The sequence below is a fragment of the Peromyscus eremicus genome, chromosome 1 (genome assembly GCF_949786415.1).
Source record: "Peromyscus eremicus chromosome 1, PerEre_H2_v1, whole genome shotgun sequence".
Classification (NCBI taxonomy): domain Eukaryota; kingdom Metazoa; phylum Chordata; class Mammalia; order Rodentia; family Cricetidae; genus Peromyscus; species Peromyscus eremicus.
Window position 1 is genome coordinate 191153402 of NC_081416.1, and position 19821 is coordinate 191173222.

A 19821-nucleotide genomic window follows, 5' to 3' on the forward strand; every position below is an offset into this window, starting at 1 on the left:
AACCACATGACCACCTTGTCACTACCTGTCTGTACAGACCTCCATGTCTTCTATGGTTGATATTGAGATTAAAGGCGTGTGTCTCCAATGCTGGCTGTATCCTTGACCACACAGAGATCTACCTAGCTCTGCCTACCCAATGCTGGAATTAAAGGCATGCACCGTGAACGCCCAGCTCTGCTATGACCCCCAGGCAACTTTATTTACAAATAAAATCACATTTCAGTACAAATAAAATATCACCATATTACATTCTATACAGAAAAGAGAAGGATTTTCTATTATCCCCATGTTCTCAGAAAAGTAGCTGGAAAAGCCACATCACTCGATACAGGTATGGACTAGAACAACATACCTATTTAGTGATTATCTTAGGATTAACTAGGACAGCAATGGCACAGTAGCTCAAAGTCCAGAATCTGAACAGGAAAATTCATTACTCAATCAAGTGGCCCATTTGGAACTGAATAGTTTAGCAGGACTATTAATTTTCTCAAAGTGAGAAGTAAGTGGATTGTACTGGGTGTGGACATTATATTAATATGCATGTGTAGATGTATCACAGAAGGAATGAAACTCTGAAACACAGACATTAAGCAAGGTAGAATCCACTGATACTTTGGTTTGGGAAATCATGAAATCATTTTGGTGGGTTTTGTCCCTCTTGGGAGTTTGGCCCCTACTCTTTCCCATTAAAATTAGAATGGCATCCTCTTATGTACGCTGTTTACAACAATCTCAGTTATTTTCATATGAAAAGTTTCTTGTTTCATTTTTGTAACCAAATTGGCCAAAGAGGACTTAATCCCTGAGCTCTTACCGCCTGTTGCTTTAGCTGAAATCATGGTGCCTGCGGATACAGAAGAAAATCTACAAACGTATTTTCCAGCTTGTTTTTCACCTGAGTACAGGGCCTCAGATGCAGAGCCCAAGGGTAGAAAGAGTTCCAGAATTCTCAGTGGCAGTGGAGATTGTATAAGAAAGTGCTCAGAGTGATTACTGTGACAACCTCACTCATCAACAAAGTTAGAAGCGCATATAGTCACAAACACTTGAGCTAAGTAAAAACCTGCAGGACACTATGAGATCTGGATCCATCAGACTGATGTCTGAGCAGACACACGTGTTAATAAGATGTTTTCTTTTTGTTATTATTATCAGGATCTTGTTTAATCACAGTCATGCCTATAGCTCCTCTGAGTGTTATGTCATAAACAAAGAAGATTTTCACCATGAAGGAGATGTGGTCATTGGTGTATTTTTCCCAGTTCATACTTTCTACACAGGTAACAAAGTTCCACATCCTTATCTGCCGCACATTTACACCGACCTGCACATACAGTAAGTGTTGTTCATTTATCCTGTTTCAGATTTCACGTTAAAAATGACCCAGGTGATATTTGGATTCAAGCTTCTATACTTGTTATTTTTATCATGAAAAACCCTTTTCCAATCCAAAATTCCTAATTTAATTGTATGTCAGTCTTCATTTATTTTTCTTTTCTCAATGATGATACAATAAGGTCGCTTGCTTGTTTACTAATTAGTGTTTCTGAATATGACAATTGTAATCTTGTGATCTTGGTTGGCCATGACTTTACAGCCACTTGTTTCTCATGTTAGGTCTTCGGAGGGAAGATGGTTTTATCAAGATTTGACCTGGCTCTCCAGTGCAACCTAGAAGTCTTTATGTTCTCTTGTGAAAAGATGCGATGTCCCCAAAAGCTGTTACTATGGAGGGATGTGATGGTAGATACACAAGTTTGTGTGTGTAAGAGGCCACTGATTTAGGAGTAAGGGTGTCAGAATTAGAAGTTGGTAATAATTCTTTGTTGTCAAAATACCTCTTCCTGTCTTCAAGATTTTTTAAATTACATTAATTATTTGCTAATATTTTACTCTCAGACAGATTTTCCCTTTTACATGTTTGCTCAATGCATCTTAAATAAGTTTTTTTATCTCATTTTCATGAGTGTGTTCATAAGACAAATAGATATGATTGTAGCCACATAGACAGTTTTGTATTAAGTCAGAAATAAAATCAAACCAAATTTGTGACAGGAAAATATTTTTGTTACTACAAAAGATTAACATGTATGACTTTCCACCTTTTCTTTTCTCCCTCAAATTCTACCACTGTATATTTTCCTACGCTTTTTTCACACATGTTGGGGTACAAGAAGTGTATGTATCTCTAAACTAACATCATTTTGTATGGCTTCTGATTGCATCATTTATTATAGTGTGAGAGTGTATATATATGTTCAAAGAGTGAATGTGTCATCTCTCTAAGGCTCTGTCTCTTTGTCTCTTTTCAATTGTTTCTGCATTTTTACATGTTTAGAAATAATCATCTTAGTTATCAAGATTACAAATCATATAAGTGGTGGGCAGGAATTTAGCTCCACTATATTGGTTTTTGTGTATTCCAAATTTCTAACTGGATTTTACTTTAAGGCTATCATAACTGTTCAGATAATATGATATATGAACATTAAAAATTTATTCCAATTAATGTAAGTTATCTTTTATAGGCAACATAACGTAGTCTAATAGAATACACATGGTACAGACTTTTCAAAGCATTTTTACTACAATGTTTGTGTGTGTCCATGTACACTTATGCCTCAGTTCTCACATGCAGGTGAGAGACCATCTGTGAGAGGATAACTTCACCTCCCACCATGTATGTGTTGAGATCAAACTCAGACCATAATCAGTGCTTATAGGGTGAACCATATTTTGTCCCATATTGCAAATCCTGTTATACATGGTGGCTGTTATCCTTCCAAATTAAAATTGGTATTGTCTCTAGAAGTGTATGAGATGAAGAACATATCCCTCCCATTTACTTAAAAATGTGACTGACTTGATATATCAAAGTAGCTTACTACAACTCTACAAACATTTCTTATGTTAATAAGGTGATATAAACTCATGTGTCATATGAATATTGTCTTGCACAATTTAGATGTTAATAGTTTTTCTCTTTTAATAAAATATATTCTATTTTGTGTGTAGTTTCATACACCATAAGCAAAAGCATTTTCTTGCAGCTTATTCTAAAATATTTTGCAGTGGGATGCTTGTTCTAAGTTTTTTAATACTTCATTTATTTTTGAAAATATATGTACATTTTATTTTTTCTGGAATTGAAAAAAACAGTAAAGGGATATAATTATCAGTTTTCTGGAGCATAACTCAGACAATCGAAGTCACCTTGTGTGTTTTTCCTCATGTGTCCTCCGTCTGTGTATTACCAGTAAAAATGTCTCTACTCCTAAATCTGTCATGATTCTGAGATCTTCTCTCCATTATTGCCTGTGGTCTCATGATTGATGTCCCTCTTTCAATGAATTGAGGGTTTATGACCTTTTCTTTTCATATGGGTAGAGTGATCACTGAACACTCTCTACATCCTTTTATAAAGGTCTGTGTGGACTGCATTAATTTATTTTTAAAGCCCTTCTTTGCTGTTTGTTCTGGTTTAGCCACTGTGCTTTTTTCATCCTCAGTATGTACTTCTCATAAGTACTGAGATCTTACCTGCTATCCTCTTTTTCTTAGGGTGTTTCACAATAAATGTGTAATCTTCCCAGATATATCACAGCCAGAAACAAACATACAGGAAGATAATCAGATATACACCAACCTACCTTGTGTAAGAATGTTTTTCAGGGTCTCACAAAGTGAGTGCTGAAGGTTGCCAGCATTACCACTGTGGTGATTATTTTAAAATTTCTCTCAATGTGTCACTTCCTGAAATACATGTGTCTATCTACCACTGAATTCACATTCAGTAATAATTCAGATATTTTAGATTGATTTTTGTCTGACGAGATTAAAAATATTAAATTATCCAATTAAATTATCCAATTTTAAATTATTAAAAAATAACATTTTAATATTAAAAATATTAAATTATCAAATATTAAAATATCCAAATATTGGATAATATTTATAAAATATTATATTAGCCAATATATTATATATATCCAATATATAAAAATATTAAATATCCAATATTAAAGTATCCAATACTTATCCAATTGTATCTAGTGTAATTGAATAAATAAATAATGATGTGTCTGATTTCCAGTAGAAATTATGCAATTCAGGAATTCCTAGAACATATTCTCAAATTTCTAAGCCTTTGAATATGACTGTACATTTTCTACAGTTATCGTCCCCTGACAATACTTTACATCATATTTTGAAGAGTCAGAATCTTGTATTTTTATTTCTAACCATTTTTTGCCAGTTTCTTAAGGTTTTCAAATTAGTGAAATTTTTTAAAAGTAAATATACATGAAATATATTAAAATCTAAAGTTAATTTTAACTGGTATATAGGAGATAGGTTTAAAATTTTGTATAGAAATTCTCAAACAGCCACATCTCAAATTTAAGTACTTGATTGTATCATAAGTTTTCTTGATTTTGAACACAACTGAGTGCTGATTCAGAAAAATCTAATTTGTTTTTGTTTCCTTTTTGTTTCTCTCTTTTGGGTTCTGGACAGATCCTAACTATGCTTCTGTGATATCTTGGGCTCTCTTTCTCTTTCTCTGAAAGCATCTTCCCTGCCATGTGGCTTCTTCTCAATCTGTGTCTGACCTCCATGTTTGCTTAACTCAAGCAGTTTAAGCATGGCTTTCTTACTTCTCTCCCTCACTGCTGACTTCTAGGCAACCGGTATGGTTTACTCCATAGCTATCTCAGTGTTTTGTTTTGTTTCACTTTCATTTTTAAACCCTAACAGTATAGTGTTCATGCTGCAAAAACATTTTAAGTGTCTGTGCATGAACTGTACATAATTTTTGGTATGCTATATATTGTAAGAAACAGAGACCCAACATAAACTGATCACATGTATTGATTATCGTTTCTACCCCCTTATCTTTGCTTACTGTTTGGATGCTTTGAGCACCTCTGCTGTTTTTTCATGGAAAATATACCAGGGATTATGAACTATAATATGTTCATGAGACTACATACATGCATGAAACTCTCAAAAAGTATGGTGTATGTGTGTATGCATAAATACATATATACACACATTTAAAGCTACATATTTATAGAAGAGAAAACTTGGTTTCCACTGTTTTTTTCTTGGTTTCAACTATTGAGGAATTTTGTGCCCAATTTCCTTCCAGTATCTGCAGTTCTTTTATTTATCATTTTGGTGTGTCTGGCTGCTTTCTTGGTGTCTTTAAATATTTTATCAATTAAATGAGAACTTAAATACAGGGTGTTTTGATTATATTCATGCCTCCCCTAACTCCTTCCATATGTACTCCTCCATATTAACCATACTATTCACCTAAGTTTGAAATTTCTTCTTTTATCGCCAAAGAGTCCTGTTTATGTGTTGAATTACTCTTAGCACTGGAGCTTCTCTGGACTGTGGTAAAATTACCAAAGGGCAAACTTTGAAAATAATTTTCTGTCACAAAACCTATCAAATACAAAAGCCCCATGGTTAGTAGTGAGATTTCACACAAAACACTCTTCTTTATGCTTGAGTTTTTTTCCTATCATAACCTTTTGCACATCTGGTGTCACTGAAAATATGCATTTGTATCCACAATTACTCTGTTCTTTCTGGAAAATAATTATCTTTTAATTATCTACAACCTCTGGAAGATCACAGAAATTTCTGTGCCTGAGAATAATATGTATTCTTCCTCTGAAGCTGAGCATTATCCAGTGCCTCATTCTCTCCAAAATGATCAGGAGAGGTTTCTGTGACAAAAATGGATCAATGTTCTGATCTATGATTTGACAAATAAATTATTAGGAGTCATGCTAATTCTATTCCATTTAGCAGAATAATATCATATTCTCTCCTTGGGCCTATGGTCTCTTTTGTGTTCCAAATAACCATGCTATGAATGAGTTTCTTCTCATGGAACATGCCCTTGATCCAAATAGAAAATTATTTGAATATTCTTGTAACATTTCTTTTGCTATTGCATCAGAGGTCATGTCTTATTAGGTCAGTTATTTTTGCACCTTGCAGGGCTCATAACTGGATGATATCAACTAATTTTTATTCCTGGTTTTATGTATACAATTTAGTGTTTAGGATATTCACCAGAGAAGAATTTTGGAACAGAATTTAAGCCAATATAAAACCTTTCTAAGCCAGCCTGCAACTATACTAGATGATCAGAATCCCAGGGTACCATGGCAAATTTCTCAGGATGAGCTTTTAAGTACAAAATACATGTTCTGTGTTAAAAATACATCAGTTAACAAGAAGAGGTAGCTGGAATTGGAACTACAAAAGCAAAAAGCAAGTTTAATACATTTAGAATCTTTCTGAAAACTATGTGTGTTGTTTTCATTTTCATCAGGTGGTGCTGTCCATTTGCTGACCTTTACAAGCTGAATGGCACTTCCACCATCCAGTCAGTTGTGCTAGGCTCTGGAGGCCTACTAAGGACTGGGGCACTGCTACATTCACCACTGTTCTCAGGGAATGAGCTAAATCATGACCATTTTAGTTTATGATCCAATCAGAATGAGAGTTAGATGCCCACCCAGTGCTGATAGCAGAGTAGTTTGTCAGGGGGAGCAGATATTTTTACAACCATGCCAAGAATTTCTCTAATTTCTACTGACTAATTAGTAAAGAGAAACCTGTTTTCTCCCAAATCCATACATACATTCCTATATTTCATGAGAACTCTAAGCCTCTCCAATTTTGTGGGAACATTTCTGCAAAAGAATCTAACTGTTTTTTAGTTCAGAAACAGGAAATCTTAATGTTCTTCTATAGGCTGAATATCAGCTATCCAAATAAGGAAAAGCCTGTAGGTTAAAATTTGGGATATTAGATTTCTTTGTCCTTTGTAAGTCTCCTAATGTTAATTAAAGCTACCCTGAGTCACTGTAAGTATGTCAGTCAATGGGATGACAGTCTGTTTAATTCATATCCCTATGTAGTATGAGGGCATGGTCTAAGCATAACCAAAAATTCTGGCTGATTTTGGATGGGAATGATTAACTCCACCCCTAAGGTCCCACCTGCAGAATAGAGTCTGATTGCTTAGGTTATTCCTATTTCCCAGTGACCAGATGTTTTTAAATCAATCTTTTTAGGACTTTCCAGTTTTACAATGGAAATCTCCTTGATGCTGGCAACTAGGGTACAAAGCCACAGGGAATGCATGGAATTGTAAACTCTGTATTACTATCTAGAAAGATAAACTCTCATGTCCTTCATTTCTCCAATACATCCAAACACTTTAAGTAGACATCAGCAAGTAAAGGTTAAGATGAGATAAAGGTTGCTTGCTGGTCTGTAGTCACATTAGATAATACCTTCCATGTATCTGTCATCCTCATTTTCCATTCCAGCCCAGAGAGCAGTGAGGCTTTGACTGTGACCCTATGTTCATATCCATAGTGAAAAACACAAGATTCAGTAAGAGTTATAAGAGCAGGAAGTGCAACAACCTGAGGACCAATGAAACCTTATTATTAATGCATACATATTTCAGAGACATTCCATTTGAGAATATCATCTGTGACTTCCGCTTTCTTTATCTGGGTGTGGTAGGTTTATGATGTAAGAGCGCCTACATTCACCACCAGAGGAGTAGAGAGAATGACCTTGTAGGGTCCTTAACAGATTAGCTCCAGTGTCCCTTTGGGTACTCACTTGACACAGAGGTTATCGATTTACTTAAGCAAAGTGAAATTGGTGGTGGACTCAGAAGATGGCTGGTATCTCAGATAATTCAGTGAATAGCCTGTATGGAGAACTGGAACGCCTTTAGTGACTTGGTAAAGGAATGGTTACATAATTTTGTCAACTACTTCTCTCTGAGCTGGTGAAGCAGGTGGGCAATATATAATTCCAAATCTAATCTCATAGGTAGTTAATCCCTCCCTATATGGAGAGCAGTAAACTGAAGCACAGTAAAGGAGGAAGCCTAGCCATCTTTTTCTGGATTCTAATGAGAATTTTTTTAGAGTTTCATTTGATATCCTGTTCATTCTTTCTGCCAGCTCAGAACTCTGAGGTCTAGATACACAGTGAAGTTTTTGCTGTATGTCTAAATCCATAGCTATTAATTAAGAGGGTTTGGGCTATGAAAATCAGGATATTGTTGGACCCTATTGCTACAAGGAAGCCAAATTGGAGCACCTATTCATGCCTTAGCTTTTTAGCTACTATTCAAACAATTTTAGTCTACATGGGAAACACTTCTAACCACTGAAAAGCGGTATCTTTAAGAAAGTTTAAGTATTTTTCCCTTCCCCAGTAAGCCAGATCTTGGTTGAAGTCAGTTTTCCCAAAGTTTTACTGGGTGTTTGTCTTTCATTTGATCCCTTCCTGGGTAAGGGCTCTCTGTTTTTGATTAATTTTAACACAATCCTGGAATATGGCTGAGATATGCCATGCTAGTGTGTCAAGTATAGGTATAACAAACCTTGGTCTGAACAACTCAGAAAGTTTTGTGGTACCCAGGGGAGTAGCCTGGTGAAGGTTTATAACCAGAATGCAGCCAGTTATTTCTGAGAGAATGAACTTTTCCTCTGGTACCTTCCATCAACAAATAGATGATAGAGGAATGTCTTTCTGTATACTGAAAATATGTGTTGCTCTGATTGGTTAATAAAAAAAGCCATTTGGCTTATGGCAAGGCAGCTTAGAGGCAGGCAGTAAATTCAAAAAGAAAGTCAGGAAGAAGGCATGGGAGAGACGCCAGCAAGTCACCCAAGAAGCAACATGTAATGGGACATGGGTAAAGCCACAGAATATGTGGTGATACTTAGATTAATAGTTATGGGCTAATTTAAGATATAAGATCTAGCTAGCAAAAACATTGAGCAATAGCCATGCAGTTATAATTAATATAAGCCTCTGTGTGTTTACTTGGGGGATACAAGTGGGAGAGATTTGTTCTGACTGCCAGCAGGCCAAGACATAGGATATCTCCTGACTACATATAGTTTTGTACTGACCATTTTTCTTTACCATGCAATCTCAAGTAGCACTGGCTTGTGGTATGTGTCATCAGAACATCAATAGGTTTTAGTGTCATCTGTCAGACAGTGAGTTCAACTGTATGTCTATGGAGAACAGCAATTTCTAGGGGAAGCCACACAGCCCCTAGGAGGGCCAAGATTTTGAATGTCTTTTTTTCCAGCAGTGAGAAGCCATTTTTCTCTATAGATAACACAGTTGACATACCCTCTTGTAAAGTCATATCAACTGATGGTTCATGTATATAGTAGTGGAGTTTCCTTTTCCCCATATGAGATACTGGGCTAGATCATTCAGTTCCTCTACCTGGGATGAGTTTCCTGGTTTGGGCACAAATAATTTCATTAAAAGTAAGTATTGCACCTCCCATATACCTGGTTTCATCTTTCATGTGGTGACAGTCTTATATGAGCAACTGTAGGGCATCATCAGGCAAGAACGATAGCTCGTTGATGACAAACTGAACTCAAGTTGGGGCCATGAGTAGAGTTTTGTACTGGGCCAAACTCTCATTTAACAGTTGGTGATTTTTTTTCCTCAGTAGAAGACCTCATTTTTCCTAGATACTATGAGTATCAGATCTTAACACATTTAACTTGATTGCATTTTTTTATGAAGCTAGCAGTACTCTCCACACATATTTGACAGACAGGTCATCCTGTGACTACAGGCTCCAATCATTTGGACTGATGTATCTCAGGGAATTTCCATGGTTCCAACATTTGGGTAAAACTCCCTTTGTCTTTTCTGTGATGGACTGACAATGAAAAGGTTTTGAGGCATCTGGAAGTTCTAGGGCTGGAGCCAAATTCAGAGATATTTTTAAAGCCTTGAATGTCTTTCATTTAGTCTCAATCAAGATTAAGGCCTTATTTTTTCTACTCTGTGCTTATGTATAGAGGCATTGCTGTTTCCACAATCACTGGTATCTAGAGGCTGAAATACCCTGTTGCACCTAGGAATTCTGGAATCTGTCCCTTAGTCTTTGTAGTTGGAATGTGAAGGATGACAACAATCCTGTTGAGAGAGTCTCTTTTTCCATCTTCAGCTTGTAGCCAAGAGAGGTAGCCATCTATAAATTTGGCTTTTTAAGATGACATTCTGTAGCCCAAGGACTGTAACTCTTGTCACAGTCTCCCAATGGCCCTTTTATAAACTATTTTCCCACTAAACCTATTTTTCTAAATTTCAGACATTGGCACTAAAATAAGGAATATCACAGAAGGTAAAAATGCTTCAGTTGCAAGTGAGATTCCCTGAGTTCAGATCCACAGAAAATTCTTGAGTGAACATTTGTAATCTAGGGATCATGTGGAGGAGAGGAAACTTATACCTGAGAAGTCTTGAAGTTTGCAATGAAGATATCCAGGCATATGCAACGGAAACAATAGCGACTCTGTTAAAAAGGAAAAGTAAAGCCAGAAATGCCTGTAGAGGTTTTCCTCTGTCTTGCACTCACAACATCTAAAATTCAAACATTTTCACATAGAGTGGCATGCGCAAACATGCACACACACACACACACACACACACACACACACACAGGCGCACATACAAATGATACAAAAGTAATATAAACTCACACAAAACAATGTTGTCAAAATATCACAAATATTTATAAAAATGAGTCACACTAACTCAGCAGTATTCTTGATTAAGATATTATCTTGGAAAGCCGAGTGTCTTAATGGAGGATTATTTGTTTTCCTATGTAGAAGACAAACATCAAAGAACAATGCAGCAGGAGATAAAGTAATTTGTAAGGGACAATTTTTAAATTCATGGGCAAAACTTTTAGTGTACCAAATACAATAGAAAGTACAGTGAACAGTCATGGGACAGCCAATTATGTGGGTCATACCTACAGGATCTTATATCATCCTAACAAAGTAACATAGGCAGTTGAACTCAGTCATTTAGTGGGAAATTTAAATGTGAATTTTATATAAACACTAATATTTGAACTAGAAATCTACTGCAAAAAATCTGCAGCTCGGTGTGGTCTATAATTTCTTCAGGTGTGTTTTTATTCAATTTATGCAGATATAATTTTAAAATATACCAGTTGGTTCTGTCCCTGGTATTTGCCATTGAGGAGATCAACAGGAACCCTCATCTTTTACCCAACATATCTCTGGGATTTGATTTCTATAATGTCCCATACAGTGAGAAAAACATTCTTCTGAATCCCCTTATTTGGCTCACAGGCCTGAAAATTCCCTACTGTAATTATAACTATGTAAAGGAGAGAAAGTCAGCTGCTGCACTAACAGGACCATCATGGGCAAAATCTGCCCATATTGGGACACTGCTTCAGCTCTACAAATTTCCACAGGTGAGGCCTTGTGTGGGAAAAGTAGCCAGATCTCCTTTGCTGAAATTTCAGGTGTGTCCAAAGATACAAAAGGTTTATTTGAATTAGTTAGCTATCAATGACATCTGTCCAGACAATTGGAGATGGACCTCTATTTCAGTCATTTGGAAAAGAAAGGGGAGAATGGAGTAGACAAGGAGGATTATTAAAAATAGAAAATAGCACAGTAATTGTCTGGAAAATTCACTCACAGAAATTCGCCTTTAAAATCAGGATGAATCATCCTTATGCTGACCATTTCCATCTGTTTCTGCAGAACAAGGATTGTTCATAATGCCATTGTTCTTTCTCTTGTTCCCAATTGTTTTCTCTTCAGCTCACTGTTGGTCCTTTTGATCCTATCTTCAGTGACCGAGGTCAGTTTACTTCTCTCTACCAGATGACCCCCAAAGGCATATCTCTGTCTCTTGCAATGGTCTCTCTGATGCTTCATTTTGACTGGACCTGGGTTGGTCTGCTTGTCCCAGATGACCACAGAGGAACTCAGTTTCTATCAGATATAAGAGAAAAGATGGAGAAAAATCAAGTCTGCATAGCTTTTGTTGAAATGATGCAAAGCTCCGGAGCTTCATTTCCTGACAAATACTGGAAAACTCTTGCTATCATCCAGGAATCATTGGCCAATATCATTATCATTTATGGTGACAATGATTCACTACAAGGTTTAATGCAAAATCTAGGGCAACATATTTTGACAAGGAAAGTCTGGGTCATGACTTCTCAATGTGATGTTACTAATATCGCTGATTATTTCTTGCTAGATTCATTCCATGGAAGTCTCATTTTTTTCACAACACCATGAGCAGGTGGCTGAATTTAAAAATTTTATCCAGTTAATCCTTACAAATACCCAGAAGACAATTACCTTCCTAAACTGTGGTTTTTGTTCTTCAAGTGCTCATTTTCAGAGCTGGATTGTCATCTTTTGGAGAACTGCCACCCCAATGCTTCCTTGGAATTACTGCCTAGACATATTTTTGACATGGCAATGAATGCACACAGCTACAATACATATAAAGCTGTTTATACTGTGGCCCACAGTTTCCACGAGATGAGTCTTCAGCAAGCACAGATGCAGCCATTTAGAAATGGGCAAAAAATGGTGTTCTTCCCCTGGCAGGTAATATCCCTTCTGTTCTATTAGATAATCAACAATGTGATATTTTGAGAGTTTTCAGGGGCACCAAACTAGGTATTACATATTTCAGTATTTTGCATATAGTATATGCATATGTATATATATGTGTGTGTGTGTGTGTGTGTGTGTGTGTGTGTGTGTGTGTGATTGTGTGTGTGTGTGTCTGTCTGTCTGTCTGTCTATATGTCTGTCTGTATGTCTGTGTATATTCATCCACAGGAGATTCTGCATGTGTTATCCTATCTTCCAGGTCAGTACAGATCTTTCTGTTTATGTTGCTGAGGAATAAGGAGCTAGTGGCAAATAGGAAATGATTTTAATGAATATAAAAATTGTGTCACAAATAGCTGAACAATTTTTTCATTGTAATGATTACACCAGAAACCTAGAGAATTTTCTCAGTGAAACAATGAAAGCTCAATATCCCAAGTTACTAGTACTAGTACATAAATGTTTTCTTTTAACTACTATTTAGTCATAAGTACTCAAATTTTACTCACTGAACTTTAGGATACACCCTGTGTGTAAATGGGTATAGCTTTCTTTTAAAGAAATTGTGATGTTTCAATCAAAACTCACCAATTCCATTCCTAAGTTCGTACAAAAGATTTTCTTGAGGCTAACTGTTCCTCAGTAGTAGAATTGTATCCTGTTAACTTGGGTAACCATTGCTGACCTTCAATGATACCTACATTAATGTCGTGTCCTACACCACAGATTATGAACATTGAGAGTTATTCTATAATCCTTTGGTGGTGGAATCTTCAAATCTACTTTAAAACATATTCTTCTTGCATCACTTTCAGCTTCATCCTTTCTTGAGGAATATACATGAGGGAGCCAACATGGCTCTAGAATGGAAACAGAAGTTAGACGATGAAAAGTATGATATTCTCAACTTTTGGAATTTTCCCAAGGGTATTGGACTAAAAGTGAAAGTAGGAAATTTTTTGCCCAATGGTCTCCAGAGTCAACAGTTGACTTTATCTGAGCAGATGATACAGTGGCCAGAAAGATATTCAGAGGTGTGTTATATATTATCTCAATGCATTAAACTTAACATAATAATACAAATATATCCCCCAGTATAACAACTTCTACTTTTGAAATTAAATCCCAGTACTATAAAATTCCCAGTAGAGAAAGACAAAAAATAACTACTAGAAGACAATGCTTTATCATCCCCTGATTCTTAAAAAAGGACAGTTTTAGATATAAATGTCTGCTAATATTCAGTGATGCATGGGTTGGTTAAATATTGTCAAGTTGATACAAATTAAGTACACCAGATAATTGGTATATGCAATCCTCATAATGTCTCACAGGACATTCTGATGTAGAAAATCTCTAAATTCACAACAGAAAACTGAATAAGTATATTTTCTTGCTATGATCAAATACAATCTCCAGAAGTGACTTTTGAAAAAAAAGAGTTTATCTCATTTATAGTTCTGGAGGTACATGAGTCTTTTACTTTCAGGAGGCATGTCAGTGTGTGGCACTGATAGAGAGATGGGCAGGAACCTGAAACAAAATATCTCCGTCCACACACTGGAAGCAGAGAGTGAAAACTGGAATTAGGTGAGGGTCATAAATTTTCAAAACCCACAACCACTGAAGTAATTCTGCCAATAAGTCTGCGACTCTTAAATTAGCAATAACTCTCAAGATAGCACCACCATTGAGAAAATATATAGTCACATATCTGTGTTTATAATTGCCACTTTTCATTCAAACCAATACACAATGTCTCTATTAGAATTCCTTCACTGTATCTAAAATTTGAATAGTTCATCTTGATTCCATGTTTAAAATTACAAAGATAAGCAGTTATCATTTCTTTTATCCACCCCTTCAATTGTAATACTATAGCATACATGTATGTGTGTTATCTCCTCTTCTGCTACTGAAGATACATACATACCAATGTAACCTAAGCAAGAGTTTCTTTTGGTTGACAGTATGAGCATTCAGCCCTTATCTTTGGAAATTTATTGCTCCAGGAGCATGAGGTTCCTGATGACATCATATCCTCAGTCAATAGAAAAAAGCAAATACCACTAATCACCTTTTTCTCATTTTTAATTCTGAGATAACAGCATATAGAATGGTGATGCTCATTTTTAGAGTGAACCCTTTAAATTTATCTTTAAGAATACTCACAGGAATATTTGATTACATGCTGATTATAACTTCTGTCAAGTTGACTAGCAAGATTCACAATCATGGTGGAAATAAAAGTATCTCAACACATTAGAAAGCAAGCACAGAGACAAGGTCCATCTGGAAGGACCACTTGCCTTTCTAGATCATGGCTTCTATGACCTCCCTGCATCAAACCTGTCCCTATCTCATTATGCTCCAAACTGTCTAATTGTGTGATAATCCTCAAACCAATTTTGTGTAGGGCACAGATTTTCAAAATCACTTTCTATATTTATAAGATTAAAACTGACAAATTAATTAATTGATATTAAAAATGTCATTTCAGGGGTTTTAATAAACCATGAGCGTTTGTTACCTTTACTCTCATTGTTCTCAGATCCCTCAGTCTGTGTGCCATGAGAACTGTGGACCTGGATTCAGGAAAATTTCCCTAGCCGGCAAAAGTGTTTGCTGCTACGATTGCACTCCTTGTCCAGACAATGAGATTTCCAACGAAACAGGTAAGCAGAAATCTTATTGGGAATGATTCCATATTTCGACAGGACTCTGCATTATTCTAAAATCTGAAAAATATCCAGAGAGAAGTCAGACAATTTTATTTCTTCTATTATTTAGGATATAAAATGTACATCACCATGTCTTGAAATAGTGCAAAGAAAGCACTGAAATTTATAATTGATTTACATTTATGATCAACTTCAGCTATTGTTTCCTGCAGGAAACCTCTTTCCTCTGGACTAATCAATATTCTTTATTTCCCCACATAATTTAAAACATAGTAATAACGTACACAAATTGGATGTTTTTCTAACTTTATTTCAATAATGATTAGAACTCACCTAAATGTAAGATAGGTTATTTTAATAATTATTCTTCCCAGCAAGAACAGAAAATTAGCAATTTGTGTTTGATATCCCCAATGTAAAATTATTGATGGCACAGCATAACTAAAATTTCAAATTTTCTTAATGAATAGATTTATGTCCATTTTATGCTCCAATTCTGAGAAACAGTATATAAAACAATGTCCTCAAAGCAGTTTCAACGGTCTCTTACTGAGAGTTGTATCAAGACCTAAGAGCTGCAATGGAATATAGAGTCTCCATTTAGAAGAATAGGTCCTGAACATATTCACAGCATGTTTCATTTGGAAGAAAAATCTTTAAAAGCTAGTATTTTCACACCTGATATTAAATTTGTGACCAGGTTTATTTCAATTTTGAAATTTTGAAATATTTTCTATTCTTTGAGAATTTCACACTATGTATTTTCATCATATTCATACCCTCCCAAATCTTCCACTTTCCTACCTAATTTCTTTTCTCTCTTGTTAAAACAAATTAAGAAAAACTCATTGAATTCAGTTTCTGCTACCCAAATACTCTTTCGAGTGGGGTCCCTGATGAAATATGGACTAATACCTACTGCCACACTCTTATATTTTTGGTTGTGAGCCTAGCCTTTAACAGCTGAGCTATCCCTCCAGCCCTGCCACACTCTTAAAGATTAAAGTGTCTTCCCCGTATAGCAGCTATGAGTTCAAACAGATTCTCAGTTAAGTGTAGTACTTTATGCCAGTTCTCCATACATAATGATATTTGGTCTGCCCTGAGCTTTCACATGCTATATGCATGATATCAAACCTCAAATTTATGTAATCAACTGCCCAGCTGTGTCTGGAAGTTTCTATTCCCTTGAAGTATTTCATGACCTCTGACTTTTACCTTCTTTCTTCAACTTCTTTCATGGATTTCTCACAATGAGATGTAAAAGACTGTGCCCTCAAGCTATTATTCAAAAGAAACAATCCTTTAGTGAATATGCATGTGCACATTCACACACACACACACATATATATAGTAGTTCTTATTACATGTATCATGTGCATTTAGTAAGGAATGGAGTTATATATGAGTCACCCATTAAAACTTAGAAAACTAAAACGAACACCTCTACATAAAAGAGAAGGAAATAACAGAACCTGAGGTTATACCTTGAAAGTAGATCCTGAGAACAGATATAACAACGTGTCACAATAGCTGAAGGAAACATTATTTACAAGATATATAGAAATAAGTTTTATTCTACTAAAGTGAATTCAATAATGTGTTAATAAAATTTATCAACAAAATAAAATTGAAAATCAGGTGATGAGTTTTTTTTTAAAAACATATGAAAAAATGACAGTAGAAATCCAGCATGCATAAATCACTGATCTTGTACTTCAAATACAAGAGGAATTTTATGAATTTCCAAGAGCAGAATATTATAACACTGTTTTATTTCATACCCTAAAACTGTTTCAATAGTTCTGACATTTGTCCAATAGGAATGATGACTGTTCACTAGTGCATTAGTCAAGCCTGTAACAATGTAGCAATGCCTATTCACTAAAGCTTCCAGAAAGGAGTCAAAATTAGAAAACAGGAAGCATTTTATAATTATAAAAAAATTGAGATCCTATGTTTAAGAAGAGTATTTTATGAAAATAATTTCAAGAGCATACTCCCTCTTTTGCAATATTCAAATTAATTATGTGGATATGACTTACGATGTGGTATCAGAAATACAGTAGGCTTATGTATTGTAACTCAGTATTCTAATAACTTCCAAAGAGATACACCAATAGCACAAGAGGTGTGAAGGTATATAAGAGAGAAAAGTGTAAGGTGTATTTAATTTATATCACTATAAAGAAGATGAGTTGTATGAGAAGCTACTAGTAATTGATAACTACTACCAAAAAAGGAACATCACTTTTCTTTAAGGTTGTGGTCTCTGAAATGTTGCCCATATTTCAGTTGTTGCCCCCATAATATGTAAATACTAGCATCACTGAATATACTCAGTGAGTATTAAAATGTAAAAAGAAGAGATAAGAGAGCACATTAAGTTGGAAAGTAAAAGTAGGAGAAGGTGATGAATGGAGCAAAAGGAAAGAGGGCTAAGTTGGATCAACACACTTTATAAGTTCACATAAATAATAACTGAAATATCAGATAAAGAAGTTAGGTGGTATAAATATGAAAGTTTTCACTACAGAGTTTGTGTTTCTTTGTCCCTGAGAAAAAAGGAAAGTGATGTACATAGCAGTTCTGTCAAAAAGTACAGAAAAATGGCTTAGAATAAAAGGGATAACTTCAGCTTGGATTAAATCTCTCCTTCATTTCTGATCAGGTATGGATCAGTGCATGAAGTGTCCAGAGAATCATTATGCAGAGACAGAGAAGAAACACTGTCTCAAGAAAGCTGTGAGTTTTCTAAACCACGAGGACCCCTTGGGGATGTCTCTCACAACCATAGCTCTGTGCTTCTCTGTACTCACAACTGTGGTTCTTGGACTCTGTGAAGCGCAGAGACACTCCAATTATCAAGGCTAATAATAGGACCCTTAGTTATACATTGCTTATAACACTCACAGTCTGTTTCCTATGTTCCTTGCTCTTCATTGGCCGTCCCAACACCACAACCTGTATCCTGCAGCAGATAACATTTGGAGGTGCTTTCACTGTGGCTCTTGCCACTGTGTTGGCCAAAGCTATCACTGTGATTATTGCCTTCAAGATCACTTTTCCAAATAAAGTGGTGAGGTGGTTAATAATATCAAAGGCTCTAAACCTTATAATCCCCATATGTACTCTGATCCACCATGTCCTCTGTGGAATCTGGCTAGGAACCTCTCCTCCATTCCTTGACAAAGATGCTCATGCTGAACATGGACATATCATCCTCGTGTGTAACAAGGGCTCAGATTTTGCCTTCCATGGTATACTGGGATACCTCTGCTCCTTGGCACTTGGAAGTTACATTATGGCTTTCTTGTCCCGGAATCTGCCAGACACATTCAATGAAGCCAAGTTCCTATCATTTAGCATGCTGGTGTTCTTCTGTGTCTGGGTCACATTCCTTCCTGTCTACCACAGCACCAAGGGAAAGTTTATGGTGGCTATGGAAGTCTTCTCTATCTTGGCTTCTAGTGCAGCCCTCCTTGGCTTCATTTTTGCACCTAAGTGTTACATTATTTTAGTAAGGCCAGATAAGAATTCAGTTCATCATATCAGGAATAGGCCACATTCTAGAAGGAATAACTCTCCCAAAACCTAGTTCAAAATTAAACATAGTTCTTATGATAAGTGTTGAACTTAAAAGATGAAGTCCAGTTGATATATACTACAAATGTGTATTATACCATTGTAATGTGGGCTTGATTCATTGGGCTAGTATGTGTTTAATCAATTTTATTATAACTTCTTTATACTGGAGCCAATGAAGTTATCCATGCTTAAAATCCAGGTTGTATATTCATATGAGCAGGACCTCAGTATACATCTGGGCTCGTCTGAAACTTTCTGTGATTATCATGTTATTTTGAACTCATACAGATTTTCCTACATCTGCCTCTGCTCTTCTAGGATTAAAGATAGCATGTCACAGAACTCCACAATATTCTTCTCTAATATAGACTGTTATTATTCATGTTATTGATTTACATTTTAAGAGCTTCATGCATACTCTCTTATCCAATTTTGTTAATCACATTTTGTTTTAAATTTTGAAAGTGGATCCTAGTAAATTTTTATCTTGTTTCCTAATCACTGTGATAAAATATGTAGATTATAATTTTATTTTATATTCAACTTTTAATATACCAGATTCGTACAAGGGCATCAATCTGTTTCTTAAGACCTCAAGGCCGTTAATATGTTATCATGTTTCATTTGGGTTTGAGTGATTATACTGAAGAATACAGGATTTTGAGAATGTGAATGTAATCTTTTGAGAACATACTACTTCATCAGTCATTGCATAGTATATTGCATGCAGAGTTATAATGTAGACCTAGTAAGAATCATGTTACCCAATGTCAAATGTCAGTCACTCATAACAAGTAACTAGGTCTAACTACATGGACCCCTTCCTTATTTATACTCTGAAGACATGTGTCACATTTCTAACTGTTTTAAGTCTTAATGACTACCCCCAAATTTCTCTTCAAATGTAGACATTTACACCTCATTTATCTGAATGCTTCTTTCAATTTACTGTTTTTCCTTGAATTGGTATGTATTTTTCATGTAAATTCATGAATTGGTTACAACGTACAACTTTATTATTACAAATTTTTCTAGAATATATCACTGGT

At 35.5% G+C, this 19821-nt stretch overlaps 1 pseudogene; it reads left to right on the forward strand.

Annotated features, from left to right (window-relative positions):
* Nucleotides 1-843: 843 nt before the first annotated feature.
* LOC131903906 (vomeronasal type-2 receptor 116-like) lies at nt 844-18782 on the forward strand (annotated as a pseudogene).
* The last annotated feature ends 1039 nt before the right edge of the window (nt 18783-19821 follow it).